The 23,179-nt window shown below is 39.3% G+C and overlaps 1 protein-coding gene across 3 annotated transcripts in view; it reads right to left on the reverse strand.

Moving 5' to 3' along the window:
- The window catches only part of Il13ra2 (interleukin 13 receptor subunit alpha 2), a 71,461-nt gene that overhangs the window by 45,047 nt on the left and 3,235 nt on the right, over positions 1-23,179 (reverse strand). Inside the window, exon 1 of one of the 3 annotated variants that reach the window (XM_039099436.2) lies at positions 21,675-21,853. The exons of 1 other annotated variant lie outside the window; for it this stretch is intronic. The gene's annotated coding sequence lies outside the window, so the exon portion shown is untranslated. Of the gene's footprint in view, positions 1-1,363; positions 1,461-21,674; positions 21,854-23,179 lie in introns of those variants that run through there. One more of the 3 variants, XM_006257427.4, reaches the window with a different exon arrangement.

Below are 23,179 nucleotides of genomic sequence, written 5' to 3' on the forward strand. Positions count from 1 at the left end.
AACAATAGCATTTGTTCCCATACAGCTTGTGGAATGATTAATGGAACAATACATACAAAGACAATGCTGGAACACTCAATATAATAATTCAGTTGTTTCTCCTTCTGCTTCTTCTATATTCAAGGGCCACGTTCTATGAATTCCTTGAAAAAGTACCCCAGAAGCATCTATGACACTTCCACTCTTACCAGGAGGTAGCAAGAATAACAAGCTATCCTGAGAGCAGGTTTCATTCACCAGTAGATTATTGGCATTATAAGAATTTCTGCCTCTTCTTTGATTTCTCCTGCTATTTAAGTAATCATATGCAACAGTTAGATGACCTTCCATAATACCAGGCATAGATAGGTTGAATATCTGGCTTACTTTATAAATGAAGAAATTAAGATAAGGAAAGCCAGTAAACAGGCGTATTCAAGGAAGATCCAAACAAAAACCTGTGGTTTCAGTGTTTAGTTTAGTGCTATCCCTAATAGAACGCCCAGCAATGCCAATAATAATAATACATTAGTATTATTCTTGAGTATCAAAATTCACTATAATATTCTATGATCTCAGTATAGTATATACATGTATAAAATATCATAGTGAAACCCACTGTTTCATTCACATAATAAATGCTAACAAAGAGGGAATAAAATAGCAGAGTAAGCCCTTGGTGGTGATGTTCTGGTTTTCTGTGCCCTTTTGGTTACAAAAAACCAAATTAGCATGGAAAAGAAACCTAATTGAAAACAACTGCAGTGTAGAAAGTGACTGGCATATTTCAGCGTTAACTATTAAAATTTGTTCTTTCGGGAAAATATTAGATGCCGGCCAGTATACTTTAAAACCAAGTTGGTGAAACTTGACCTTTTCTTTTAAAAACCCTATGAGTCATGTAATTCGAATATATGAATAGATGAAGGCACACATGCAGAGGATGTGCATGTTCTCTGAAATGAATCAAACAGCAAAAATAAATCATTTCTCATAGACAGGATATATGGTTGTCTCTTAAGAAGGAAATGCTTCTGCAAAATGGAACCTTCTCTTTTATACTAAATTATCACGCAGAAATTTGTCTCAGAGGACTCTGGAAAGCAAAGATTTTTCAAAGGATCACTGTTGCTTTAAAGAGGTAAGGTTCTATAAAAAAATACAGGTTAATGAAAATTGAGTAACAGTATTATTCATGACATACTAATACTAATTCGGACATGCAGTATTTCCCCAAGTCTTTCCATTAAATCAAGTCTTAGCCATATACACAAATGATTCATGTGCCTTTAAGCAAAGAAGATTAAAGCCAAAGAAGCAATTACGCAAAACAAGTTACTTCTCATTACCAAATTTCATCCCCAAATGAAACTTCAAGACTTACTCAATGTGAATAATGTGTCCAGATGTAATCAAATTCTTCTGAAATAGCACTGAAGCCTGCCTCAAGGAAGAGCTTCTAAGCTTAATGGGTTTTCAATGACCTTAGAACTAAAGCTTGTGTTTAAGTAGGAGGAGCTTTAGCTTTAGCCACACACACAAAAAAAAGTACTAACCATCATGAGAAAATTTGCATTCAAAGCAAATCAGCCCTCAAAGTTATATTTGCTTAAAAAGTCTCAGAGGAAATTATATCTGAATGACTTTTCCATTTGATTACTTCCCGATATAGCCTCTTAGCATGTCAGTGTTATTGAACTATGTGACTCGCCATAACACAAATCAAATGATAATCTAAAGGTAAGTATGTGGTTAATAGGTTTATGTTTTCTCAGTGTATACTGTGCAAAGGCATCATTGTTTTGAATGTTAAATACCTTTATGTAGAAAAAGAGCAATTACAAAACCTGGGTTCTATTCTGAAGACTTGCGTTAGAGTCAGCTCTGGAATTTTGTGCAGTTTCCTAAGCTCCCTTGAAACTGGAAATAAGTATTTCAGGGGCTGAAGACGTAGCTCAGTGGTACGATGTATGCTCAACATGTGCATGGCAGTAGGTTCGTTTCCAAGAACCAAGAAAAAAGAATGAAGAAAAAAATTATTGAATGGCTCCTCAGATGCCATCCATTTTATGGTTGCCCAGGGGAAATAGAGACATTTTCTTCAGTGTCGTAATCACTGACACAGTGTCCATACTCCAGAAAACAACCACTTATCCATGGTCCTCTAAACTCAATAGAGAGGTAGGGAAGAGGAAAGAAGGAAGGAAGGAAGAAAAGAATGAGGGAAGGAGGAAGGGAGGTACAAAGAAAGAGGAAAAGGAAATTTCTGATCATGGAAGGGGGACTGGTTAGGAAGGGTTAGGAAATGCGAAGACAAGAAAAGGCCATAGGGATAAGTATGTTCAAAATACATGCATGTATGAGAGTGCCATAATGAAACATACTGTTGTGTATAATTAGTAAATAATAGCAAACACATTTTCCTGTTAAGCCATTTAACCTCTATTTACACAAAAATTGCCCCTTCCTTTTCCTAAGAAATAGTCCTTTATGGGCTGGGGGTGGAGCTCCCATACATGTGTCTGAAAGAGCCTGGTCTTGCAATCCAACATTACAAAACATACAACTTTAAATTGATGGAAAATAATAGAGGATGGCCAACATTCCTTCTGTTTCTGAAAGTCCTGATATGATGTTTGATACTATAAATAAAATTCATTAAGTGTCATGTTGTAGACCTCAGAATCCTGGGATTAAAATGTGTGCCACCACATCCAGCCTAATGTTTCTCCAGGTTTGAAGTTAGGAAGGTAGAAAGAAACTTCAACTTAGAGAGTGAACGTGACATCAGCTAATCTGTCTGTTTTGCAGTCATTTTTGTCTGACATTGCTTATCAGAACTCTGTGTGAGAGTTTAGTATCAGAATTTGCTGACAAGGAAAATAAATAAAAGGAAATCTAGATTCAACCTTTCCTTTCTTTTTTCCTGAGATTGCAATTTCAATTAACTCCAGGAAGTTTCTTTCAAGCCTCCTGCTTCCTGCAAATCTTTTGACAGTTAGAGAAGTATGTTATAACTCATGTTCAATACCAGCTTTGTGGTGTTCAATATCTTTCAATAATTCAGTGCCTGTCATAATAGATATAGAAAGCATTAATTAAATTTTGTTAATGAGCTTCTGTTTTAAATAATAATACACAATCCTTCTGTTGTTGGAGGTACTAGATAGTCCCTTTTATCTTGATGTTAAGTTTTACTGCTTTGTGTGAGGAAGAATTCTACCTCAAACTTTTCTGGTGACAGGGATGTACATAGGATTAAACCACAGTGCCTGAGAGCTGCTTTAGATAAAAAATAGAAAGAAGTCTGAAGAGTAATGAGTGAGAGATCCTGGTTTTGTTGTTTCGCTTTGTTTGCAGGGGGAGAAAAATAGAACAAAGATGACGTCAATCTCTGGCCTGTGCACATGCATGCATAGCAATGCTGCAGCATGAACACATGCGTCATACATGCAAGCACACGCACGATTTTTAATTAGGCTAATTAAAATCCATCTTCCATAAAATTGACATCTATTTTTTGTGCTTTGTATACTTACTGAACTGCTGTAGATTTTATATTAAACAGTTAAGTGGCAGGAAATATATCTCTTTCTTTGTGCAGTATTCTATAATTCCAATTACTCTGTTGAGCACCAAAGCAGGAAATGGTTATTTTAAACCACTATTCAAATGGCAGTTGTTTCTAGAATCCCTGAGGATACCAAAGTCCTCAGATGGCCCAGACCTTACATAAAATGGTTGATATGTTTACATAGACTTTATGTGAATCATCTAAAAATACTTTCATTCATTTCTAGATGAATTGTATTACCTATATAGAGTAATATATAGTAATTTCTATATGCTATATATAGTAATATAAAGAAAATTCTATGTACATGCTACGTACATACTATGTTATGCTATACGATTTAAGAGTTAATGACAAGAAAAATCTTTCTATGTTTAGTCATATTCAATATCTGTGTTTGATTCAATCCAAAGATATGGAACCTATAGAAAACAAGACTTCACTACATCGAATGCTTTAAAGAGTTACTGTCTTTTAAAGGTTAAGAGGTATTAAATAGACAGAAAAAGAGAAAGAAGAAAAAAGGACAAAATATGGGTACATGTACACACAAGGTTTACAACAGAATTCAAAATTTAATAACAATGCCTAAACATTCATATAAGCATATGAGACAGAGTCTATCAAGGCTGCTTAACTTCCCCTCAAATCTAGTTTTATTTTGCTGTAATAAATCTGTAATCTCCTCCATTACCAAGATGCAGTAGCAAGAGTCCAGAGCTGACATTACCCGGAAAACCCCTTGACCTGGGATATACAGTTGGCAACAAAAGGAGCTTGTTCTCAGGTGCTTTTCAGAAGCAGGAATGAGGACCAAACAGGTGTGAATGCAAACAGCAGAGGTCAGCCGTGCCAACCTGATTCTGTTCACGCCCACTCACTGCTTGGCTACAGGGCATCCAAGTTCTAAGTACCAGACAGATGAGTTCAAAGCTATGGCATGTTATCTGAAGTCAAGTTGGAGGAATGGAAACTAGAAACTGTTGGATGTTTACTCCACAGTATGAGAATATTAGGTAGCCAGTTACATATCACCAGGACTGGAAGACCCTGGGGCTGGACTCCTCTCAGAACCAATAGCCTGGAAAACCAAAATCAGGTACTGCAGAGCTCTAATCACAGCTTGAAGGAATGGAAGCCAACAATTTCTCTGCCCCAGTACTAAAGTATTCTGAAGGCCATTAATAGATTGATATCTAAACCCAAGCTCTTATAAGATTATTATCTAGCAGGAGTGTTTCTGATGGTGAACAAGGACATAACATCACCCCCTTTCCTTATAACTGTCAAAGCAAATGTGTCTGTCAGTCATTCAGAGAAGAAAATGTCCCTTAGGGTTTATTGTTCTAGAAGCTTTAGAACTACCTTTTAAAAGTCTTTCTAAAATAGTGCTAGAGAGAAGGCTCAGAAATTAAGAGAACTGGCTGCTCTGGAGGACTCAGTTTTGATTGCCAGCACAAACATGGCAGCAATCAACTGTCTGCAACTTCAGTCCCAGGAATCTGATGGCCTCTCCTGTTTGCCTCAGTCATCAGGAACACACATACCATGCAGACATAAAAATGTATATGTAACATATACAGCCACCCAATTAGACAAGATGGATGAAGCAAAGAAGTGCAGGCAGACAGGAGCCGGATGTAGATCGCTCCTGAGAGACACAGCCAGAATACAGCAAATACAGAGGCGAATGCCAACAGCAAACCACTGAACTGAGAATAGGTCCCCCATTGAAGGAATCAGAGAAAGAACTGGAAGAGCTTGAAGGAGCTCGAGACCCCTTATGAACAACAATGCCAAGCAACCAGAGCTTCCAGTGACTAAGCCATTACCCAAAGACTATACATGGACTGACCCTGGGCTCCAACCTCATAGGTAGCAATGAATATCCTAGTAAGAGCACCAGTGGAAGGGGAAGCCCTGGGTCCTGCTAAGACTGAACCCCCAGTGAACTAGACTGTTGGGGGGAGGGCGGCAATGGGGGGAGGATGGGGAGGGGAACACCCATAAGGAAGGGGAGGGGGGAGGGGGATGTTTGCCCAGAAACCGGGAAAGAGAATAACACTCGAAATGTATATAAGAAATACTCAAGTTAATAATAAAAAATGTCTATGTAGACAAAATGCCTATGCACATAAAAATACATAATAGTTTTTTTTAAGTCTACCTAAATGTAGGGCAAGAAAATAGTCTCTTTGACCATGGGAGACTCCCATTGCTTCAGACACTGCTTTCCTTTACTCTACCTCTCTTTGACACTAGACTCTGCCTGTCTCTTATTAAAAAGGACCAGAGGTCACAAGATCCCCATTACAAGACCAATAAACTGTAACAGAGAAGACCATTGTCTTCTAAAAGAATTTGGAAGAGAAAACAAGTAACTCTACCTGTGTCATGAAGAGGATGGGGCTCTTCAGGCACAGAGGCTTTGGAGGATGATCCCTGGTAGTGTCACTAAATAGCAATTGCAAAACACTTAAAATGCACTGAGATTTTAGGTCCGTGCCCTCACAAAATCCCTTGGAATTTCATGAAAGATATAAATGAGTTCTTTTCAAACTTTTGTTAATGTTCTGAGTGTTTTAGAAAAAATTCAAATCTGTCTTTTAAACTATGGTAAAAGCCAGGCATGGGTAGTAGATACTTTTACGACCAGGATTTGGAAGGCTGGTGGATCTCTGTGAGATCAAGTGCAGCCTTGTCTACTTAGTGAGTTCAATGCCAACCCAAGCTGTACAGTCCTCCCTCAAAAACAAAAAAATGAAATGAAACAAAACACCAATGGCACAGATTCTTCCCCAGGTTGTATATAAATACACATTTTTCTCAACTTAAGGCTGCATTTTCCAATTCCTTCCCATATAGGTGTGAATATGTGGTTGTAATTTAGACAATAATATGCAGAAGGGTAAAATGTGTAATCTTTTCATCAAGTTTTAACAAGAAGAGCACATATCCTCTTCCCACCTTTCCACCCAATCAGCAAGATATGGCATGGATATGACAATGGGATCCTTATTTGACCACATACATAAGGTCAACATCCTATAAGACAGCAAAGTGACAAGTTAGAATGACCCTGGACATTTGTTGACCCACAGCAGTGTTGTGTGCCTACATTTTGGTCTACCTTTGATGTGTCTGGATTTTAGATGTTTACCATCCCTTAACTAACATTGAACTATGTCTGGGTTGAAGACATGTATTAATATTAAGACATTGCTCTTCCCAAAGGTTATTTGCACATGAAATCCAAAAATCAAAGACTGCACAAAATGTAAAAGGAGAATAGGGGAATGAACTTTTAAGCATAGTGACACTAAGGGTTTTTTTTTGTTGTTGTTGTTGTTGTCATGGTTTGTTTTGCTTTTTTCTTTTTCTTCTTTTTCTCTTTTTTGGTTTTGCTCCTTGTTTTTACCTCCCATTTAAACTTAGCAGAGCAGTTATTGTCTAGTATGTTATTTCTGTAGATAAGACCCTAACCAGGATTCCTTGTGTCTCTTAATTTGGTATATAATTTCCTTATGGGCAGAAGTAGTGTGCCACTTACCTCTATCTGCCCAATTCTAGAGCAGACATTTGCTACATTAAAAAACAAAGGTCATGTGTAGAAGAGATTTTTGTTTTGGTTTTCTTGGGGATTTTGGAGTATTTTTTGGTTTTGGGGGCCTTTTTGCTTTTTGTTTAATTTTTGTATGTTTGTTTATTCTGGTGGTGCAAATAACTCCAAAGCAGAACTAAAAATGACAGAATGGGATGCACTATTGGCTCACACAAGAATTTCCATTTATCAAACTAAGAGAAGCTAAACTCAAAGTTCACTTGTATGAGACACATTCTTTCATTCATCATGATCTTTGCTCATCACAAAAAACTCGAGGTACAAATAGTATTACAATAGACCCCACTTGTCAGTAGAGGAGGGTAGCTCCTGTGAGTCTTAGTAAATAACTGAGACCACGAATAGTATAAACACATTATGAATAGTATGATGTTCCTATATATACATATCTATGGTAAATTTTATTTATACATTATGTACAGCAAAGAAAAAAATAACACAAAATAATTAGAATGATTTAACGGTAATAACATAATAACTATAAACTTTCCTTCTTAAAATATCCTGATATTAAACTTTAATCACATTTTCTTTTTTTTTTTTTTTTTTTTTTATTAACTTGAGTATTTCTTATATACATTTCGAGCGTTATTCCCTTTCCCGGTTTCCGGGCAAACATCCCCCTCCCCCCTCCCCTTCCTTATGGGTGTTCCCCTCCCAACCCTCCCCCCATTGCCGCCCTCCCCCCATAGACTAGTTCACTGTGGGTTCAGTCTTAGCAGGACCCAGGGCTTCCCCTTCCACTGGTGCTCTTACTAGGATATTCATTGCTACCTATGGGGTCAGAGTCCAGGGTCAGTCCATGTATAGTCTTTAGGTAGTGGCTTAGTCCCTGGAAGCTCTGGTTGCTTGGCATTGTTGTACTTTTGGGGTCTCGAGCCCCTTCAAGCTCTTCCAGTTCTTTCTCTGATTCCGTCAATAGGGGACCTATTCTCAGTTCAGTGGTTTGCTGCTGGCATTCGCCTCTATATTTGCTGTATTCTGGCTGTGTCTCTCAGGAGCGATCTACATCCGGCTCCTGTCGGTCTGCACTTCTTTGCTTCATCCATCTTGTCTAATTGGGTGGCTGTATATGTATGGGCCACATGTGGGGCAGGCTCTGAATGGGTGTTCCTTCAGTCTCTGTTTTAATCTTTGCCTCTCCCTTCCCTGCCAAGGGTATTCTTTTTCCTCATTTAAAGAAGGAGTGAAGCATTCACATTTTGATCATCCGTCTTGAGTTTCGTTTGTTCTAGGGATCTAGGGTAATTCAAGCATTTGGGCTAATAGCCACTTATCAATGAGTGCATACTATGTATGTCTTTCTGTGATTGGGTTAGCTCACTCAGGATGATATTTTCCAGTTCCAACCATTTGCCTACGAATTTCATAAACTCGTTGTTTTTGATAGCTGAGTAATATTCCATTGTGTAGATGTACCACATTTTCTGTATCCATTCCTCTGTTGAAGGGCATCTGGGTTCTTTCCAGCTTCTGGCTATTATAAATAAGGCTGCGATGAACATAGTGGAGCACGTGTCTCTTTTATATGTTGAGGCATCTTTTGGGTATATGCCCAAGAGAGGTATAGCTGGATCATCAGGCAGTTCAATGTCCAATTTTCTGAGGAACCTCCAGACTGATTTCCAGAATGGTTTTACCAGTCTGCAATCCCACCAACAATGGAGGAGTGTTCCTCTTTCTCCACATCCACGCCAGCATCTGCTGTCACCTGAGTTTTTGATCTTAGCCAATCGCACTGGTGTGAGGTGAAATCTCAGGGTTGTTTTGATTTGCATTTCCCTTATGACTAAAGATGTTGAACATTTCTTTAGGTGTTTCTCAGCCATTCGGCATTCCTCAGCTGTGAATTCTTTGTTTAGCTCTGAACCCCATTTTTTAATAGGGTTATTTGTCTCCCTGCGGTCTAACTTCTTGAGTTCTTTGTATATTTTGGAAATAAGGCCTCTATCTGTTGTAGGATTGGTAAAGATCTTTTCCCAATCTGTTGGTTGCCGTTTTGTCCTAACCACAGTGTCCTTTGCCTTACAGAAGCTTTGCAGTTTTATGAGATCCCATTTGTCGATTCTTGATCTTAGAGCATAAGCCATTGGTGTTTTGTTCAGGAAATTTTTTCCAGTGCCCATGTGTTCCAGATGCTTCCCTAGTTTTTCTTCTATTAGTTTGAGTGTGTCTGGTTTGATGTGAAGGTCCTTGATCCACTTGGACTTAAGCTTTGTACAGGGTGATAAGGATGGATCGATCTGCATTCTTCTACATGTTGCCCTCCAGTTGAACCAGCACCATTTGCTGAAAATGCTATCTTTTTTCCATTGGATGGTTTTGGCTCCTTTGTCAAAAATCAAGTGACCATAGGTGTGTGGGTTCATTTCTGGGTCTTCAATTCTATTCCATTGGTCTATCTGTCTGTCTCTGTACCAATACCATGCAGTTTTTATCACTATTGCTCTGTAATACTGCTTGAGTTCAGGGATAGTGATTCCCCCTGAAGTCCTTTTATTGTTGAGGATAGCTTTAGCTATCCTGGGTTTTTTGTTATTCCAGATGAATTTGCAAATTGTTCTGTCTAACTCTTTGAAGAATTGGATTGGTATTTTGATGGGGATTGCATTGAATCTGTAGATTGCTTTTGGTAAAATGGCCATTTTTACCATATTAATCCTGCCAATCCATGAGCATGGGAGATCTTTCCATCTTCTGAGGTCTTCTTCAATTTCTTTCCTCAGTGTCTTGAAGTTCTTATTGTACAGATCTTTTACTTGCTTGGTTAAAGTCACACCGAGGTACGTTATATTATTTGGGTCTATTATGAAGGGTGTCGTTTCCCTAATTTCTTTCTCGGCTTGTTTCTCTTTTGTATAGAGGAAGGCAACTGATTTATTTGAGTTAATTTTATACCCAGCCACTTTGCTGAAGTTGTTTATCAGCTTTAGTAGTTCTCTGGTGGAACTTTTGGGATCACTTAAATATACTATCATGTCGTCTGCAAATAGTGATATTTTGACCTCTTCTTTTCCGATCTGTATCCCCTTGATCTCCTTTTGTTGTCTGATTGCTCTGGCTAGAACTTCAAGAACTATATTGAATAAGTAGGGAGAGAGTGGGCAGCCTTGTCTAGTCCCTGATTTTAGTGGGATTGCTTCAAGTTTCTCTCCATTTAGTTTAATGTTAGCAACTGGTTTGCTGTATATGGCTTTTACTATGTTTAGGTATGGGCCTTGAATTCCTATTCTTTCCAGGACTTTTATCATGAAGGGGTGTTGAATTTTGTCAAATGCTTTCTCAGCATCTAATGAAATGATCATGTGGTTCTGTTCTTTCAGTTTGTTTATATAATGGATCACGTTGATGGTTTTCCGTATATTAAACCATCCCTGCATGCCTGGGATGAAGCCTACTTGATCATGGTGGATGATTGTTTTGATGTGCTCTTGAATTCGGTTTGCCAGAATTTTATTGAGTATTTTTGCGTCGATATTCATAAGGGAAATTGGTCTGAAGTTCTCTTTCTTTGTTGTGTCTTTGTGTGGTTTAGGTATAAGAGTAATTGTGGCTTCATAGAAGGAATTCGGTAGGGCTCCATCTGTTTCAATTTTGTGGAATAGTTTGGATAATATTGGTATGAGGTCTTCTATGAAGGTTTGATAGAATTCTGCACTAAACCCGTCTGGACCTGGGCTCTTTTTGGTTGGGAGACCTTTAATGACTGCTTCTATTTCCTTAGGAGTTATGGGGTTGTTTAACTGGTTTATCTGTTCCTGATTTAACTTCGATACCTGGTATCTGTCTAGGAAATTGTCCATTTCCTGAAGATTTTCAAATTTTGTTGAATATAGGTTTTTATAGTAAGATCTGATGATTTTTTGAATTTCCTCCGAATCTGTAGTTATGTCTCCCTTTTCATTTCTGATTTTGTTAATTTGGACACACTCTCTGTGTCCTCTCGTTAGTCTGGCTAAGGGTTTATCTATCTTGTTGATTTTCTCAAAGAACCAACTTTTGGTTCTGTTGATTCTTTCTATGGTCCTTTTTGTTTCTACTTGGTTGATTTCAGCTCTGAGTTTGATTATTTCCTGCCTTCTACTCCTCCTGGGTGTATTTGCTTCTTTTTGTTCTAGAGCTTTTAGGTGTGCTGTCAAGCTGCTGACATATGCTCTTTCCTGTTTCTTTCTGCAGGCACTCAGCGCTATGAGTTTTCCTCTTAGCACAGCTTTCATTGTGTCCCATAAGTTTGAGTATGTTGTATCTTCATTTTCATTAAATTCTAAAAAGTTTTTAATTTCTTTCTTTATTTCTTCCTTGACCAGGTTATCATTGAGTAGAGCATTGTTCAATTTCCACGTATATGTGGGCATTCTTCCCTTATTGTTATTGAAGACCAGTTTTAGGCCGTGGTGGTCCGATAGCACGCATGGGATTATTTCTATCTTTCTGTACCTGTTGAGGCCCGTTTTTTGACCAATTATATGGTCAATTTTGGAGAAAGTACCATGAGGAGCTGAGAAGAAGGTATATCCTTTTGCTTTAGGATAGAATGTTCTATAAATATCCGTTAAGTCCATTTGGCTCATGACTTCTCTTAGTCTGTCTACATCACTGTTTAATTTCTGTTTCCATGATCTGTCCATTGATGAGAGTGGGGTGTTGAAATCTCCCACTATTATTGTGTGAGGTGCAATGTGTGTTTTGAGCTTTAGTAAGGTTTCTTTTACATAAGTAGGTGCCCTTGTATTTGGGGCATAGATATTTAGGATTGAGAGTTCATCTTGGTTGATTTTTCCTTTGATGAATATGAAGTGTCCTTCCTTATCTTTTTTGATGACTTTTAGTTGGAAATTGATTTTATTTGATATTAGAATGGCTACTCCAGCTTGCTTCTTCTGACCATTTGCTTGGAAAGTTGTTTTCCAGCCTTTCACTCTGAGGTAGTGTCTGTCTTTGTCTCTGAGGTGTGTTTCCTGTAGGCAGCAGAATGCAGGGTCCTCGTTGCGTATCCAGTTTGTTAATCTATGTCTTTTTATTGGGGAGTTGAGGCCATTGATATTGAGAGATATTAAGGAATAGTGATTATTGCTTCCCGTTATATTCATATTTGATGTGAGGTTATGTTTGTGTGCTTTCATTCTCTTTGTTTTGTTGCCAAGACGATTAGTTTCTTGCTTCTTCTAGGTTATAGCTTGCCTCCTTATGTTGGGCTTTACCATTTATTATCCTTTGTAGTGCTGGATTTGTAGAAAGATATTGTGTAAATTTGGTTTTGTCATGGAATATCTTGGTTTCTCCATCAATGTTAATTGAGAGTTTTGCTGGATACAGTAATCTGGGCTGGCATTTGTGTTCTCTTAGGGTCTGTATAACATCAGTCCAGGATCTTCTGGCCTTCATAGTTTCTGGCGAGAAGTCTGGTGTGATTCTGATAGGTCTCCCTTTATATGTTACTTGACCTTTTTCCCTTACTGCTTTTAATATTCTTTCTTTATTTTGTGCGTTTGGTGTTTTGACAATTATGTGACGGGAGGTGTTTCTTTTCTGGTCCAATCTATTTGGAGTTCTGTAGGCTTCCTGTATGTCTATGGGTATCTCTTTTTTTAGGTTAGGGAAGTTTTCTTCTATGATTTTGTTGAAGATATTTACTGGTCCTTTGAGCTGGGAGTCTTCACTCTCTTCTATACCTATTATCCTTAGGTTTGATCTTCTCATTGAGTCCTGGATTTCCTGTATGTTTTGGACCAGTAGCTTTTTCCGCTTTACATTATCTTTGACAGTTGAGTCAATGATTTCTATGGAATCTTCTGCTCCTGAGATTCTCTCTTCCATCTCTTGTATTCTGTTGGTGAAGCTTGTATCTACAGCTCCTTGTCTCTTCTTTTGGTTTTCTATATCCAGGGTTGTTTCCATGTGTTCTTTCTTGATTGCTTCTATTTCCATTTTTAATTCCTTCAACTGTTTGGTTGTGTTTTCCTGGAATTCTTTCAGGGATTTTTGCGATTCCTCTCTGTAGGCTTTTACTTGTTTATTAATGTTTTCCTGTGCTTCCCTAAGTGTGTTCAGGTCTTTCCTGAAGTCCTCCAGCATCATGATCAAATATGATTTTGAAACTAGATCTTGCTTTTCTGGTGTGTTTGGATATTCCATGTTTGTTTTGGTGGGAGAATTGGGCTCCGATGATGGCATGTAGTCTTGGTTTCTGTTGCTTGGGTTCCTGCGCTTGCCTCTCGCCATCAGATTATCTCTAGTGTTACTTTGTTCTGCTATTTCTGACAGTGGCTAGACTGTCCTATAAGCCTGTGTGTCAGGAGTGCTGTAGACCTGTTTTCCTCTCTTTCAGTCAGTTATGGGGACAGAGTGTTCTGCTTTCGGGCGTGTAGTTTTTCCTCTCTACAGGTCTTCAGCTGTTCCTGTGGGCCTGTGTCTTGAGTTCACCAGGCAGCTTTCTTGCAGCAGAAAATTTGGTCTTACCTGTGGTCCCGAGGCTCAGGTTTGCTCGTGGGGTGCTGTCCAGGGGCTCTCTGCAGCGGCAGCAACCAGGAAGACCTGTGCCGCCCCTTCCGGGAGCTTCAATGCACCAGGGTTCCAGATGGTCTTTGGCTTTTTCCTCTGGCGTCCGAGATGTGTGTGCAGGGAGCAGTCTCTTCTGGTTTCCCAGGCCTGTCTGCCTCTCTGAAGGTTTAGCTCTCCCTCCCACGGGATTTGGGTGCAGAGAACTGTTTATCCGGTCTGTTTCCTTCAGGGTCCGGCGGTGTCTCCGGCAGGGGTCCTGCCGCTCCTGGGCCCTCCCCCACGGGAGCCCAGAGGCCTTATACAGTTTCCTCTTGGGCCAGGGATGTGGGCAGGGGTGAGCAGTGTTGGTGGTCTCTTCCGCTCTGCAGCCTCAGGAGTGCCCACCTGACCAGGCGGTTGGGTCTCTCTCTCACCGGGTCTGGGAGCAGAGAGCTGCTGCGGGCCGGGATCCGCGGGTGTGGGACTTCCGGTAAACACAGAACGTGCCCGGTTCTAGAGAAATTCTGCTTCCGTGTGTCCCAAGCTCACCAGGCAGCTTTCTTGCAGCAGAAAATTTGGTCTTACCTGTGGTCCCGAGGCTCAAGTTCGCTCGTGGGGTGCTGCCCAGGGGCTCTCTGCAGCGGCAGCAACCAGGAAGACCTGTGCCGCCCCTTCCGGGAGCTTCAGTGCACCAGGGTTCCAGATGGTCTTTGGCTTTTTCCTCTGGCGTCCGAGATGTGTGTGCAGGGAGCAGTCTCTTCTGGTTTCTCAGGCCTGTCTGCCTCTCTGAAGGTTTAGCTCTCCCTCCCACGGGATTTGGGTGCAGAGAACTGTTTATCCGGTCTGTTTCCTTCAGGGTCCGGCGGTGTCTCCGGCAGGGGTCCTGCCGCTCCTGGGCCCTCCCCCACGGGAGCCCAGAGGCCTTATACAGTTTCCTCTTGGGCCAGGGATGTGGGCAGGGGTGAGCAGTGTTGGTGGTCTCTTCCGCTCTGCAGCCTCAGGAGTGCCCACCTGACCAGGCGGTTGGGTCTCTCTCTCACCGGGTCTGGGAGCAGAGAGCTGCTGCGGGCCGGGATCCGCGGGTGTGGGCTAATCACATTTTCTTATCAGTAGTTTATGATAGGTTAGTGAATTTATGGAAAGTCACTACCCAGATAAGAGAAAGTATCTCAGAAGAGAATTTTAGGGTACCAGAATTTCAACATTTAACAAACAGATCTCAAGAATGTTTATCACCAAAAGGCACTTTCCTCACTCCAACACAATCAGTCACGCTATCTTCCAGAAACAGCCTGCCAACATGCAGAAGGACAATGGAAAAAATAGCATTTGTATCTTAAAAACAAATGAATTTGTTACAAGTAATCAAGTCAACTCAGATTTGCTGAGTAAATTTTTACCACTTCTTTGCAGTGCGTCTCATGTAACTTAAGCTGCCTAAACCCACTTTGCTGCCAAGGAAGACCTTGAAATCCTTATCTACTTGTCTCCAGGTACCCATTTCTGTGATTATAGGTATGCACCTTCAAACTCAGTTAATGAAGAGCTGGGAGTTGAACTCAGGGCTTTGTGCATGGCAGGCAACAGTCTACTAACTAAGCCATAATCACATCCCTATTGCTGCTTTCTTTTATTCATCTTTTTCTTCGTTTTTATTGGTTATTTTATTTATTTACTTTACAAATGTCATCCTCCTTCCCAGTTTCCCTTCCACAAGTCCTTATCCCCTCCCCCTCTCCCTCTATGAACGTGCTCCCCCACCCACCCGCCTACTACTGCCTCAGTGCCCTAGCATTCCCCTACCATGGCTCATCAATCCTCCACATGGCAAAGCCTCCCGTCCCATTGGTGTCCAACAAGGCCATCCTCTGCTACCTATGCAGCTGGAGCCATGGGTCTGTCCATGTGGAGTCTGTGGTTAGTGGTTTAGCTGCTTTCTTAATCAGAGCATGACTTCACTTTAAAAACCGGGGGGATGTCCTTCAATATCGTTCAAGTTTGAAACAGTTACTTAAAATGCAAGGAAACTGCCTTGGAAGTGACGCTGCCAAAGAATATAAATATTTCACAGCACAACATAAGACATATTATAACCTTGAAATAGATTTTATAAGATCAATTATAATCTAGCAAATTACCTATAAAGTATTTTGTTAATTATATTTCTAAGTTTGTTGCTACACCTCCATAAACATAAATTTCTGCAATGGCATTGCACAGATCTAGAGACATACAGAGCTCAGTTGGTAGAGTGCTGGATTCTGTCCTGTACATCAAACACAACAAAAATGAAAATATATTATAAAGTGAAATTCCATTATAGAGTGAAATCCTATATATTCATTACTGAGATTAAAATGAAAGAACAAAATATTTATCAATATGCTATAATATGAGATCTAACCTGCCTACCCTCAAAAATCAAGAAGGGTCCTATTAATAGAATATTAATTAGACAAGACTGAAGCCAACCTGTAAACTTAGTCTACCTGCTTTTTGAATGGACAGCAAATCTCTGTGCAGAAAGGAGAAACCAGATGGAGTTAGAGACAAAGCCTTATACGTATAAGAACTCAGTAGGCATTTGAACTATATCACATTGCCTCCTGGTACTAAATACTCTTTCATTTAGTGCACTCCTCTAAAACTAATGCATGGAACTTTGCACACCATTAAATCTATAAATTCATCTAACTCAACTGAGCTACTTTTTAAGCTTTACCAGATATAAATCTTTTCTACTTCAATTTTTTTTGGATAGCAGAAATTACAAAATAATTCATTTCATTTATCTCTTTCAAATATCTAAACTGTCTTATAAAATACAGTTTACTAACCAAAAGAGCTTCGGGAAATAATCATATAAAACTTTTCCGTAGCATTATGATCATTTCTGTTTTCTCCTTGACAATGGAGTGTCAGAAATGAGCACATAATCAAGTTTTTAATGATTAACAGGAAACACGAGTGTGCACATGTGTGTTCTAGGATTGAACGTCCAGCTGGACACTGAACAAGCAACAGAAAGTTCCCAAAAGCCAGTGGGATACTATCATTTCAAAGAAAACTAATGATAAAAAAATGAGCATTAATTTTTTCAAGTTGTCATTTTACCAATGCATATTAGTTTTAAAGATGCTTAAATGAGCTGCTAAATAAGGTTTTGAAAAAAAATAATTTATGAATACTTTCATTTAACTCAAAGAGAATCACAGATGTTATAGATCATATTCACCATACATTAACACTGACATTGAGGTGGCGAGACTGCCAGAAAATATAACATTTGGATGATTTGATCATTTAGAGTAACACCATGATTGCGTGAACTAGTATAGCTTGGTTATTTAACTCTGTCTTTGTCTCTGGCTGCCTTGACTGAGTATTGTCTTTTTTACCAGTGTTTTTGCTATGGATCTTCCAAATTTGCTGAGATGACAGGCATGCGTCACCACACCCAGCCACATCTGGCAGTGTATCTTTGAAAACATATTTTAATACTCTCATCAGACTAAGACCTACTGTCTCATTGGTTATTACCATTCAGTTGTTCTTCCAGTCATTTATTCAATGAATAGGTATTAAGTGCTGTGCTAAACAATTAGAACCCAGAGACAGACAAACCCATGCATTTATTGAAATTGCATTCCTGTAATAAGAATAGATCGTAAAAAGATAAAACAAGCAAAAATATTTTTGTAATAATAATATCATTTATTCAAAGTTCAGGTAAAGTTGAAATACACTACTTAGTGACAGAATGCCTTATTTTTTTATTAACTTGAGTATTTCTTACATATATTTCAAGTGTTATTCCCTTTCCCGGTTTCCGGACAAACATCCCCCTCCCCCCGTCCCCTTCCTTATGGGTGTTCCCCTCCCCATCCTCCCCCCATTGCCGCCCTCCCCCCATAGTCTAGTTCACTGGGGGTTCAGTCTTAGCAGGACCCAGGGCTTCCCCTTCCACTGGTGCTCTTACTAGGATATTCATTGCTACCTATGGGGTCAGAGTTCAGGGTCAGTCCATGTATAGTCTTTAGGTAGTGGCTTAGTCCCTGGAAGCTCTGGTTGCTTGACATTGTTGTACTTTTGGGGTCTCGAGCACCTTCAAGCTCTTCCAGTTCTTTCTCTGATTCCTTCAACGGGGGACCTATTCTCAGTTCAGTGGTTTGCTGCTGGCATTCGCCTCTGTATTTGCTGTATTCTGGCTGTGTCTCTCAGGAGCGATCTACATCCGGCTCCTGTCGGTCTGCACTTCTTTGCTTCATCCATCTTGTCTAATTGGATGGCTGTATATGCATGGGCCACATGTGGGGCAGGCTCTGAATGGGTGTTCCTTCAGTCTCTGTTTTAATCTTTGCCTCTCCCTTCCCTGCCAAGGGTATTCTTTTTCCTCATTTAAAGAAGGAGTGAAGCATTCACATTTTGATCATCCGTCTTAGTTTCGTTTGTTCTAGGGATCTAGGGTAATTCAAGCATTTGGGCTAATAGCCACTTATCAATGAGTGCATACCATGTATGTCTTTCTGTGATTGGGTTAGCTCACTCAGGATGATATTTTCCAGTTCCAACCATTTGCCTACGAATTTCATAAACTCGTTGTTTTTGATAGCTGAGTAATATTCCATTGTGTAGATGTACCACATTTTCTGTATCCATTCCTCTGTTGAAGGGGATCTGGGTTCTTTCCAGCTTCTGGCTATTATAAATAAGGCTGCGATGAACATAGTGGAGCACGTGTCTCTTTTATATGTTGAGGCATCTTTTGGGTATATGCCCAAGAGAGGTATAGCTGGATCCTCAGGCAGTTCAATGTCCAATTTTCTGAGGAACCTCCAGACTGATTTCCAGAATGGTTTTACCAGTCTGCAATCCCACCAACAATGGAGGAGTGTTCCTCTTTCTCCACATCCTCGCCAGCATCTGCTGTCACCTGAGTTTTTGATCTTAGCCATTCTCACTGGTGTGAGGTGAAATCTCAGGGTTGTTTTGATTTGCATTTCCCTTATGACTAAAGATGTTGAACATTTCTTTAGGTGTTTCTCAGCCATTCGGCATTCCTCAGCTGTGAATTCTTTGTTTAGCTCTGAACCCCATTTTTTAATAGGGTTATTTGTTTCCCTGCGGTCTAACTTCTTGAGTTCTTTGTATATTTTGGATATAAGGCCTCTATCTGTTGTAGGATTGGTAAAGATCTTTTCCCAATCTGTTGGTTGCCGTTTTGTCCTAACCACAGTGTCCTTTGCCTTGCAGAAGCTTTGCAGTTTTATGAGATCCCATTTGTCGATTCTTGATCTTAGAGCATAAGCCATTGGTGTTTTGTTCAGGAAATTTTTTCCAGTGCCCATGTGTTCCAGATGCTTCCCTAGTTTTTCTTCTATTAGTTTGAGTGTGTCTGGTTTGATGTGGAGGTCCTTGATCCACTTGGACTTAAGCTTTGTACAGGGTGATAAGCATGGATCGATCTGCATTCTTCTACATGTTGCCCTCCAGTTGAACCAGCACCATTTGCTGAAAATGCTATCTTTTTTCCATTGGATGGTTTTGGCTCCTTTGTCAAAAATCAAGTGACCATAGGTGTCTGGGTTCATGACAGAATGCCTTATTAACATACTCAAATCCCTGCATTCTATTCCGAGCACTGGAGGGAGGAAGAGAGAGCAGAACATAGAGGGTTCCAGACCAGCTTTGGTTCTTACATAAAAAGACTGCCTCAAAAAAGGAATTCAATACAATATAATGAAAAGGGGTTTTAGTGAGAGATGAGTAAATTAATTACTACAAAGCATCTATGATGTTCCTGGACTATGTGGACATTATTTGGCGGAAAGTTTTTTATTTGAAGGCGTATAGCATGATGAACGAAAGAGCATTTCCCTGTCCATTAATTTGTCAGGTCTTACTCCACACCATCTCTGAAAGCTATGGTACTTAATATTAATGTACTTCTCTGTCAAAGCTGAAGTTATTTGTTCTAATAAAACCCAGCTGATGGAATTGAGGATGAGTAGCAGTTCATCTCGTAGATGGCTTCCCTAGTGTATATGAAGCCTAGGGTTCATTTCTAAGTACCATGTATACTTGGTATGATGATATGCTCCTGTAATTCCAGCATTTGAGAAGCTCAACGTGATAAGCCATTCACATGAAGTACTCAAGGAGGCTACATGGAGAAGGAGCAGGTAGGTTTAGTGTTTCAATTGCGTGTTTGCACAGTAGGGCAAATCCTTTTCTTGAATGTGGGCACGAGATACAGATACACTCATCCTAAGTTTTCATGATGTGTGAGGAGCAGTGTCTGAATGCATTAATGCATACATCAGTGAAATAGCACTCTCACAAGACAAAATAAAGCAATGATGAAATATCAAACAAGAATGAGAAGGGAGAATGGGAACTGTTAAACGACCAGTGACCTTCTGCCAGAATAGACTGTACTGAATGAAAACTCTGCAATTGTTTTCATAAATCTATAATGGAATCAACTTCTGTAAATAGTTACCAAAAATTCTTCCAGTTTCACTACTGAAATATGAGGTTACTCCTCTGAATGGAATAAAACAGTATCTCAGGATAGATATCCACAATCATTCAAACTCCTAAAATATCAGACACTAAATAATAAACAGATCTCCTCCCTGGTTTATTGATTCGCTCCACATGCCAGAATGAACTGTAGAAGCACAGATTTCCATAAATAGAATGAGAAAAAGTCAGTCACTACTTTCACTGACTTCTGATGGTTTGCTAACTCGTGTAACGCAACAGCATGATGAAGGAAAGCTTGCGGATTTGAATGCATCACTCTTATTTTTGCTATGTGTTGAAGTATTTATAAAGGTTTCAGACCCCTTTCACATGTTAATGAGTACTAAATTGCTTTTTCTTATGACTTATTGCATTGAACTAGAATCTTCCTCAAAGAGTAGGAAGGCAAGCAATCTAATGATAAGTCCAGTAAAGTAATATATAAAATGTTCAAAGCAGAAGATAATAGAATCTTCCTATTTATCACGTACATCATTCCTTGTTTGAAACCCCATAGCATAGATTCAGACAGAGTCATTTTAAAAGTTCTATTCATAAGGCTGTATCATGAACAGGACTACAAGACACATTTCATATTTTATCTTTGTGTGCATATCTACTGGAGATCCAAAAGCCAGAGGAAGGGAAACAGGAGGAAAAGAAAAGGGACAGAGCACTTGCTGGTGTGTAGGAATGACTTACCAGCTTTGTTCACATTATTTATCAGTGATATTGGCCTTTTACATTATCACTAGGCTCTCAAACTACTACACTGCCTCACAATTCTTACTTGTTAGGTTGTCCAGATACCTAATGACACAGATGGGGCTTCAAATTCACATGATGTTGTTTGCTATGGTCATTTTAGAGAAATTAATGGCTATGATAATTTTTCATAAGATTTAATGAGATTTTTTGCAGCCAATAATTATCCTGCTGATTTCCTTAACTATTGTCTGTGATATTTAAAGCATTTTTTACTATACTTATCAATTGTTTTGATTCTCAATCATTAAAAATCAGCACCTACCTGCAATCCTAGATTTTCAAAAGGTAAAGGCTATCTTTAAAATAATATGACATATTACAACACTGTCCCGTGGTGCCTTGACTGCACCTTTCATTAAAAACATTCTTCTTCACTCTGTCTCATTTCATCATGGCTGCTACAAATGAATGGACCAATAGATTCTCACATTTAACAGGCATGCACCTACTCCTGATAAGTAACAGAGCAGAGCAAGACACGGTGGTGTGTGTTATTAGGTACGGGACCTAGATTTTGGCCCAAATTCTGTCACCACTATAAGCCTGATAACATCTTTTCTTCTTCTTTAGTATTTCAGTTTTTAAAATCATGAGGAAGCAGTGCTGAACATCATAGTCAACTCCAATTACTCACCAGAAAAGCCCTTTAAACCATCTTTGCCTTCACCACAAAAGCAGTCACCTTACAGAGTTCATTACAATTTTAAGAAAATGTAAACCTACCTTTCAAAATACGGGTGGGATCCAGGAACTTCTTGCAAATCGCTTCTACAAGTGTTATGCAGATCTATTATAAAGGACTAAAACAAATCAGCTAACAAGAATAGAATTTCTAGTCTGCTAACTTCCTGATATCTGTGAAAGGATAATTACTCAAATAAATGCTGATTTCTTTTTGCAAAATTTAAAATATTTGAGATAATGGAATGTTTGTGGACTGGCATGGCTCATGCTGTAATTATAATCTCCTCTTCCAAAAGAAAATGGATGATATATATCTATTTCATACAAGCACCCAACAAGAGATGAAAACAGTGCAATGTATTATTATATGAAGACAGCACAATTCCCAAAGAACTAGTGTACAAGATTCTAGTCCTACAGAAGAAAGCTTGGGGTCAGTAGGTCTTGCTGTGATTCTCATAGCATCAACAGATAAGACTCTCCTATTTATACTCCCCTCTAGTGAAAGATTCCACATTCCTCATGAACCATTTCCAGTGTTTCACAATAAAGATTTCTGTTTAAGTCTAACCCAAATCTCTCATGACTCTTCTTGAGTCTATTGCATCATTCAAGAATAAAGAGAGGACTGAATGAATGTCTTCCACATCTGAGTCATCAGTATATTTTTAAGGCAAGAAGTAGGTTAGCCCTCAGGCGTCTCCTCTTACTTATCAATGAATACCATTCTTCACCAATCTACTCTGAAGACCCCTCTTGTGTTCTGTGACTGACCTGATGTATATAGCTATGCCTTACTTCAAGGACTCTAGTAACATCTCCCTAAAGAAATGTTGATCTTTTTATATTCAGCATATAGAACCTTCTATAATCTACAGAGCTGCTCTTTCAGAATATTAGGCACTCTAGCTGAGATTACCTGACCTATTATTGTATTACCAAAGTGTAAGAAATACACATTAAAATATTAAAAATTCCTGGTTCCAGCTTACAAACAAAAAGCAAGAGCATTGAGATTTTAGCCTTGTGGTATCCTGTCCAGAGGCCAAGAAAGTATTCAAGTGGTATTTCTCAGGAAACAAATGTTTAGACTCCTGGGAAGAAGCCAGAAAGCTGGAGTGTGATGTGGTTCTTGGCTCCCCAATTATTATGTCACCAGAAAAATATTTTGGCTGAGTATTAGATTCTCGTCCTCATTTCCAGGCCACTGCAGCCTGTAAAGTTATATGCTTTGGAGAATTTCACAGTGCACTCCAAGGTGCATTTGCATGGTAAGCTTGTCATATGTTATACATCTGAAATTTGATCTTTTGGAATTTCTGAAGGTATTGTAAACATAAAAAGCTGCCTTCTTATATACTACTCAATAAAAAGAGAACTGATGCCTCTTTAAGCCTTCTGTCTTCCACTCCTAAATCTGATTCAGCAAGAGAAGTGACTGGATTTTGCTGTATTTAATTGTGATATGGCTTACAGTTGAGGAACAAACCCTAAACACAGGCTGACTACCAACCCCTTGTTACCCCCCGCAGCACAACTACAAT

The sequence above is a fragment of the Rattus norvegicus genome, chromosome X (genome assembly GCF_036323735.1).
Source record: "Rattus norvegicus strain BN/NHsdMcwi chromosome X, GRCr8, whole genome shotgun sequence".
Classification (NCBI taxonomy): domain Eukaryota; kingdom Metazoa; phylum Chordata; class Mammalia; order Rodentia; family Muridae; genus Rattus; species Rattus norvegicus.